Source organism: Dipodomys merriami, unplaced genomic scaffold (assembly GCF_024711535.1).
Source record: "Dipodomys merriami isolate MVZ:Mamm:240054 unplaced genomic scaffold, mDipMer1.0.p SCAF_15, whole genome shotgun sequence".
In the NCBI taxonomy this organism is placed as follows: domain Eukaryota; kingdom Metazoa; phylum Chordata; class Mammalia; order Rodentia; family Heteromyidae; genus Dipodomys; species Dipodomys merriami.
The window spans coordinates 22,822,766-22,830,889 of NW_027202826.1; positions in this window are offsets into that span (position 1 = coordinate 22,822,766).

Genomic DNA, 8,124 nt, shown 5'->3' on the forward strand with positions numbered 1-8,124 from the left:
AACACAGGAAGGAAGGAAGGAAGGAAGGAAGGAAGGAAGGAAGGAAGGAAGGAAGGAAGGAAGGAAGGAAGGAAGGAAGGAAGGAAGGAAGGAAATAAAGAGAGAAAAACACACTGATGGAATAACAAGTAAAAAACTTAGAGGAAAGGAGTAAATTTGTTGAACAAAAAGAAATCTTACTCATGTTAACTCCACAAGCTTGATTTCCTCACTATACATTTATAGGTCAAAATTAATTTCCTGTGTTGTGACCCATAGCAGATTTGGTTTATAAAGCTCTGATTTAATTTTCTAAGTACAAGGGTGACTTGAAGAAGATCCAACTTTTTCTTAAGCAACTTAATCCGTTATCTGTCTACATAATCCTGTTGTTGTATGCTTACAACAGTTCCCCGATATCTCTACCTACACTAAGACAAGCTTGTTATAGGATAAAGGCTTTTCCCTCTACAACTGTCAAGTTCCCTTTTCAAGCATAAAAGTACTAGCATAGATTTGGTTATTAAATCAGCTGAGTCAACAGCCTACTTGGGCATATATAATCATGTGGGATTGGTATCAGGGTGAGGAAAATGAGCTGCAGTAATATTTTGTTTCTGAACAGAAAAGAAGAAGAGGAAGAAGCAAACTAGAGTACTGTCTGGCTGTGGTCAGGATCCATCATGAGATTTCAAATGATTGAAGTTCTGGACAGCTCAGCAGCAGTGTAATGACGTTATTGTCCATGGAGCAGTCTCTAATCAGGGGAATCTTCAAATAGACTCAAGGATAAAAATGAAAAGAGAGATAACCAATTCCATTCTTCTTTTCCTTTCAAAACTGAATGAGAATCACATTTTTCTATGTACTAAGTAAATCCAACTCCCAATTTAATCGAATCACTTGACTCTTCTGACTGCCTCGTTGCCTCCTCTAGATGTTTTCTGTCTCTCCTTTGTCCTAAGAGTTCAACCTAATTCCTAGCCAAGCAGAGCCTTATTGTCCACCATCATAGCATTTTAAAAAATATAGGCAGAGTTGGGTATCAGTAGTACATGCTTGTAATTGTAGCTACTCAGGAAGCTGAGATCTGAGGATCACAGTTTAAAAAGTCTGTGAGACTCCTATCTCCAATTAACCAGCAAAAAGCCGGAAGTGGAGTTGTGCTCAAGTGGTAGTGCTTCAACCTTAGAAAGCTAAAGGGCAGCACCAAGGCCCTAAGTTCAAGCCCTAGCACCAACACATACACACACACACACACACACACACGCACACACACACGCACGCGCGCGCAGACACACACACACACACACACACACACACACACACACACACACACACACACACACGCCAGTATTTGTATCTTTTGTATTTTCTTTTCATTTGTATGTAGATCCTAAACTTTTATTTTGAATGGAAACAAAAGAAAGCCTCCCAGAGAGACGATTAGCTGGAGATAGATCTCCCGATTTGAAAATGAGGACAAGAGTAGAATAAAGACCTCAGGAATAATAGGTTCTTTACTTAGAGAACTAAGTTGAACAAACAATAAGGAGAACAACAGCAAAAACACAACAACAGAACAACTGTCTCACTTACCGCTCCACATGGAAAAACAATCCATCCAGATGTTTAACATGATAACCACACTCAGTTTTTCCCATTTAGAATTTTAGTTTATTAGTAGGTACAATTTTAGAACCAATAGCAATCAGCAATTCAGTTGCCCTTTTGTTACACTGAGTGACTTATCTCAAAATTATACTACTATTTCCCCCCCTCGGTTTGAAAAAAAAAAGCTGTTTTCATTTGTTTTTGCAAAGTTTTGGGGGATGTTTCTCAAGTCAAATTCTGTCAAACATCCAATCTCCATTCACATACTGAAATAAGACATTCAAAATGTAATACTGAATTGAAAACAACATATTTTAATGATTCTACAGGACTCTGTCCTAATATTGATTTGCTCCAGAATTCAGCCCTTTGCCTCATCGTATTTTATGCTACATTCATTTTTCTGGGAAATTTCCTGTAGCTAAAACCACCATGTAAATCAATTGCAGACCTATTTCCAGCCCAGATTCATGCGCCCAATGCCTACTGAGCATCTACAGATATCCTACAGGAGGAAAATACATGGGAAACTAGCATGAACTAGCATTCAGCAGGCAGCTATGCAGCTCCAAACATTGCATGCTTCAGTCACCACCATCTCATAGACAGCACTAAACTAACACATCTACTTCCTTCTTCACCCCAGTGGTCCAACTCCCACCTAGGCACTAAAACCAGAAGAAAATAAAGACCAGGGCTGGGAAGGTGGCTCAGTGGTAGAGTGCTTGCCTTCCATGCATGAGGTCCTGGGTTCAATTCCTCAGCACCACATAAGCAAAAAAAGCTCTAAGTGGTGCTGTGTGGCTCAAGTGGTAGAGCGTTAGCCTTGAGCTGAAGAGCTAAGGGACAGTGCTCAGGTCCAGAGTTCAAGCCCCACGACCGACAAAAAAACACACACACACACAAAGATTAAGCTAGACCCCTTGCTGTCAGTGGACCATACACAGCACTGTGTGCAGTGTAAAGTATTTTTAGGCCAGGCACTAGTGGCTCACACTTACTATCCTAACTACTCAGGAAGGCTCAGATCTAGGATTGAGGTTCAAAGCCAGCCTGGCCAGGAAAGTTCCTCCAATTAACCACCAGAAAATTGGAAGTGGCTCTGTAAGAGAGTGCTAGCCTTGAGCAAAAAAGCTCAGGGATAACACCCAAACCCTGAGTTCAAGGCCCATGACTGAACCCCAAACAAGTATTTTTTTAATGGTACTGGGTATCAAACCCTGAGCATTGCACCTGCTAGGCAAGCACTTTGCCACAAAAGTATACCTTCACCCAGTATTTTTTTAATGAGGTCGTTTTTCCTCTTTCTTCACTTACAATGTCCTTCTGTCAAGCCTTATCGTTTTTCACATGGATTTATGTAGCAAGCTCTCTATCTTCTTGTCTATCTTCTTGTCTTCTCTATCATCTTGCACTCAGCATCTTTCATGGCTATTAATTTCTTCACAATAGATCTAAACTCACATGCTGGTCTCCCTTAGCCAGCACCAGCATTGTCCTGTACACATGTTCCCAAGTGTGTAATATTCCAAATACAGTGGCATTCTCAGTGACTCCAGTTAACTCTCCCTGTGTTTGCTTCCTCAACTTTTCCAGTACGTTTTCTTCATGCTCACATAGTGCCAAAGTCACATTTATGATGAGCATTCTTTACCTCCAACGTGTCTTCTTTGTGCTTTTAGATTGTGAAATCCTTGAGACAACTTTGCCCCTATTCAATCCCATGCACCAAGCAAGGTACCTGTACTACCAGCTCCTAACAAAGCTTTGCCAGTCAATCATGAACACATACGTGAGCAATAGCCCCTCACAGTCAAGCACACACATTTCTCATCAAAAGATGTGAGAAAATAGATCAGTTTCACAGGTTAAAAAGGGTGACTTTGTGACTATGATGAAAGGGGACTTGTAAACATAACAAGACTTGAGAGCTCATTCTACAAAGACAGTGGCAAAGGCTTATAATGGGTGTTCATTCTCTAGACCACACTGCCTCCCTGTGGGAGATTTTCCAGGCAAGGTTATATCTAAGGAAAAGCAAATTCAATTTTACATAGTTATAACATGCTTAGAGCTAGATTGTATGTCATTTTATACCAAAAGCCCACTCCCAAAGTCTGATTATGACTGGGGCCAGTATCATGTTTATTTTCTGAAAGATGGATGCCCGTTTTATTTTGTTCATGCTAAAATAAGTAGTCCTGGGAATGATTTTTGCAAATGTCAAGATTAAGAAATGAAATAGCCACAAGTCTAATTATTTTGTTTTAACTACTTTGAATAATTATACTTTAAAGGCCCTAATTGTTTGATTTACTTAAGATGAAGGTCCCTAAAACTCCAAAATTGCAAAAAAGACCTCTTCTATTTATTATGTACTCAACATAACTTTCTTCATATTTAATTGTAATTACTGTAAAGTTAATATAATCATAGAAATTAATCATTACTCCCTGCATGGCTATCCTCTTGAGGGATAGTTTTTAAAAACCTAGAAATGTTGGACATACTTTTGAAAGTTAAAAAGGTTTTACTTACCTGGGAGAGAAGGAAGTTTATGAAATGCTACCTTCCAAAGAAAATACATTGTTTGAGGCATGATTTACATTTTTATGATTTGAATTTTTTTTAATTTTTCCCAAGTTTCCAACAGTACATGTACATGCATCAAAGACATCAAAGATCAAATAATGGTTCCTTTTCTATGAAGAGACTTGGGGAAATTTCCAGAAATGAAATAATTGCTCAAAATCTACCTTAGTAAAAAATATCTGAAGACTTTGCTTTTGAATTTCCGGAATGTGAGACGTATTTGAATTGATTATTTGTCTATTTCCTGGCCAGTTCTCTTTGAAGTAGTTCTGGATCCATGCTATTCTCTAAATGTCTGCTGTCGGTTAATAGTTACTATTTCCCTGATGCCTGTGAAGCTGCTTTCTTTCTTGTGACCTTGACCTACAGTACTCTCTCTAAGGTCACATAAGCATTTACAGGTCTGTGTGCTCTGGCCCATACACAAGGTCCTTGTTAGATGCTTTTGCTGCTTTATCTCACTAGGAAAGCAAGCACACCCATGTTCTTGACTCTCTCTGGTGAAACTACATTTCTGTTTTCTCCAAGGGTCCGGTTGTTTTATTTACTGCACACATATACAAATAAAAGCTTGAGCAACTTTTTTTTAAATTTTTAATGATGGACAATGAAAATACACATGCCATCCATATGACATGCATATGATTTCTGCTGTTCTGTACTAGTATTATTAGACCAGATACCTCAGAGATTAATAAACAGGATAGTATGTAATAATGTCATGTTATGGGCAATCAGAGACATGAGTCTGGGACATAGTCAGAGAAAGGTGGCCTGAAGGGAGGATTAAAGGGAGAAGGATGAGAGCTGAGGCTGTCTGCCTCGTTTCCTCTTAAAAGAAGAGGCAGACTCCCCATAATATAAATGTAGGCCAGAGGGAGGAAAGTGATTGCTGGCATGTGACTATGGAACAGAACGTAAAATGGGAATGTTTTCCACATTCTCGCTCTCATATTCAAGAAGGCTTAAGCAGTACAGGAGAATCTAAGATATGCAGAGCACTTAAGAATCCTCTGTATGTTTAAGGGCACATGATAAATATAGATGATTAGTTGACATATTGTTAATTATGCTTGAATGAATGACTGAGAAGTGGAAATGGAATTGTTCATCTGTGTCTGTCTTGGGTGGTGAGATGAGTGTCATTGTCCCACACCAAGATAGAAAGAGTAAATAATCAATAATAACAGGATAGGGTAAACACGAGAGACTGATAGATGGATTTGAGTGGCCCATGAGAGATTTGGATGCACATCTGTCATTGGCACGGCTCCTACTTTTTCAAGGTACCTAACTGGTGCCTACAAGTAAGAATAGAGATAAATTACTAAAGAGGGTGAGTGATGACAATCATGGAAGTACACAGTGTCACCCAGCAGACCAAAGTGTTTGGCTATTCTTCCTTGGAAGAGGTCCCTCGTACTTCCTTACCAAAATCTCTTTGAAGACATAGAGAAAAAAAATCATCTCTGGACCTTAAGGTAGGCTTAATACTTAACCTAATTCCAAATTCTGAGAAGTTAGATCTACTTAAAACTAGACAGGCTCAGTTGGTAGTGCCAATGAGCAGAAGTGTCAGGTATGGAGTTTGTCAGTCTCAGACAAAAAAAAAAAAAGAAGGAAGAAAGAAAGAGAGAGGGAGAGAGAAAGAAAAAAAGAAGGAAGAAAGAAAGAGAAGGGGAGAGAGAAAGAAAAGAAAGAAAGAAAGAAAGAAAGAAAGAAAGAAAGAAAGAAAGAAAGAAAGAAAGAAGGAAAGAAGGAAGGAAGGAAGGAAGGAAGGAAGGAAGGAAGGAAAGAAAGAAAGAAAGAAAGAAAGAAAGAAAGAAAGAAAGAAAGAAAGAAAGAAAGAAAGAAAGAAAGAAAGAAAGAAAGAACAGTAAGATCCAGGCACCAGTGGCTCACATCTGTAATCCTAGCTATTGAGGAAGCTGAGCTCTGAGGATAACAGTTCAAAGCCAGCCCGGGCAGTCAAGTCCATGAGACTCTTATCTCCAATTAACCACCAGGAAACTGGAAGTGGAGCTGTAGCTCAAAGTGGTTGAGTGCTAGCCTTGAGTGAAAGAGCTCAAGGACCAAGCCCAGGACCTGAATTCAAGCCCCACAACCAACAAACACACACACACACACACACACACACACACACACACACACACAAACTATACTGAACACACACAATGGAGCACCAGGGATAACCATCCTTCTCCTAGTGTACAAATAAAAAAGACTGGAAGACCATCTCTTCAATACTGATTTTTTTCTGGACCGGGGGCTTGAACTCAGGGCCTGGGCACTGTTCCTGAGCCTCTTTGTGCTCAAGGACAGCAGCTCTACCACTTGAGCATGACTTCTGGCTGGCTTCAAAGTGCAATCCTCAGATCTCAGCATCCTGAGTAGCTAGGATTACAGGCATGAGCCACCGATGCCCAGTTCGATTACTGCTTTTTAAAGGCAATCAAACTATGGATCACTTACTCCATCTGCCAACACCTGCATTTTCAATAGTGTAATGAAGACAACAACTTCCAGGGACAGGAAAGGAGAGAGAAGACGGAAACCTTCTCATCCAAACCGTCTAAGGCAACTTATTTTGGATTTCCTTTGCAGCTGCCATTATTCATTGGGATCTCCATTATCATTATATCCATTCATTCATTACTAAAAAGAATCACCAGTTTTCCATTCAATTACTATAGGATCAACTGAGCCTGGCACAGAACAAATGCCATGGGACCTCTCTCCTGTGTAGGATCTTAATCAAGAGTATAATAGTAGTTACCAGAGAAATTGGGAGAGTTAGTAAATAGACATTGTAGTGGTCTCCCAATTACATGGTAGAGTGACTATAGAGAACTGTATTATTATATATGTCCAAAACCTAGGGGAAAAGATTTGAATGTTCTTGCCTCAGAGATAAACATTGAAAGTAGTGGATCTCCTAATTGTCCTTATTTGATAACTGCACCATATGCACGTGTCAAAATATCATGAAATATCCCATCAATAAGGAAACAATAAAAAGCATTAGCAATAGTATCTTTCAGAAACTCTTGGGGTTCCAAAGAAGCTTACTCGTGTTTCTACATTTTTGTCTCCCTATGTCTAAGGCATTGCATTCCCGAGACGAGGAGTGGTTCAAAGGTGGATATGGGACTTCTGGTCCAAACACAGGAATCATCCTGCTCATCACTGCTAGGAATTCTGGGATTGTGGATGCCAGTGTCACCCACCACCTGGGACCTCTCCTGAGCCAAGATACATTCACATGCTACCCCATGTGAATCATTCCCTTGGAGTTATGGCCCACAGTGGCCCTGACAGATGCTCTCAACTCTATCCGTGACATGCACCATTAAAGAAATAGGTTGCTTTGTATTCCATTGTATGAATACAACACATTTTTTTCTGTGCAGTGATTTTTTTCCATTTTAAGCTTTCTTCTCTAACTGGAATAACAGTCACATACTACCAATATCCACTCTCCTCTTTGGGGATGTGTATTTTTGCCCGTGGATGGACTGAAGACATGGTTGTCCAGTCTTGTGTATGTTTCAAAACACACACAAAATAAAAATAAGAAAGAAAATTCATGTAAATAAAATCAGAATTACAAAAGGATTCATTCTAAAAGGCTGCATGGGTATGCAGACACTTGCATGCCACCAAAATTGAATAATGATGAAATTGAAAATCTGAATAGACCAATAATGAGAAAGCATCATCATCATCATCATCATCATCATCATCATCATCATCATCATCATCATCATCACCAAAGTTCCCTGTCAAGAAAGTCCAGACACAGATAGTTTCATGATGGAGTCCTGTCAAATTGTGTTTGCTGGTGACATGACTTATGCACAGAAAATACTCCATCAAAAATTTTAAACTTGTTCCAATGTTCTAGCCAAATCTTATTTATGAAATAGACTCTAGTGTGGC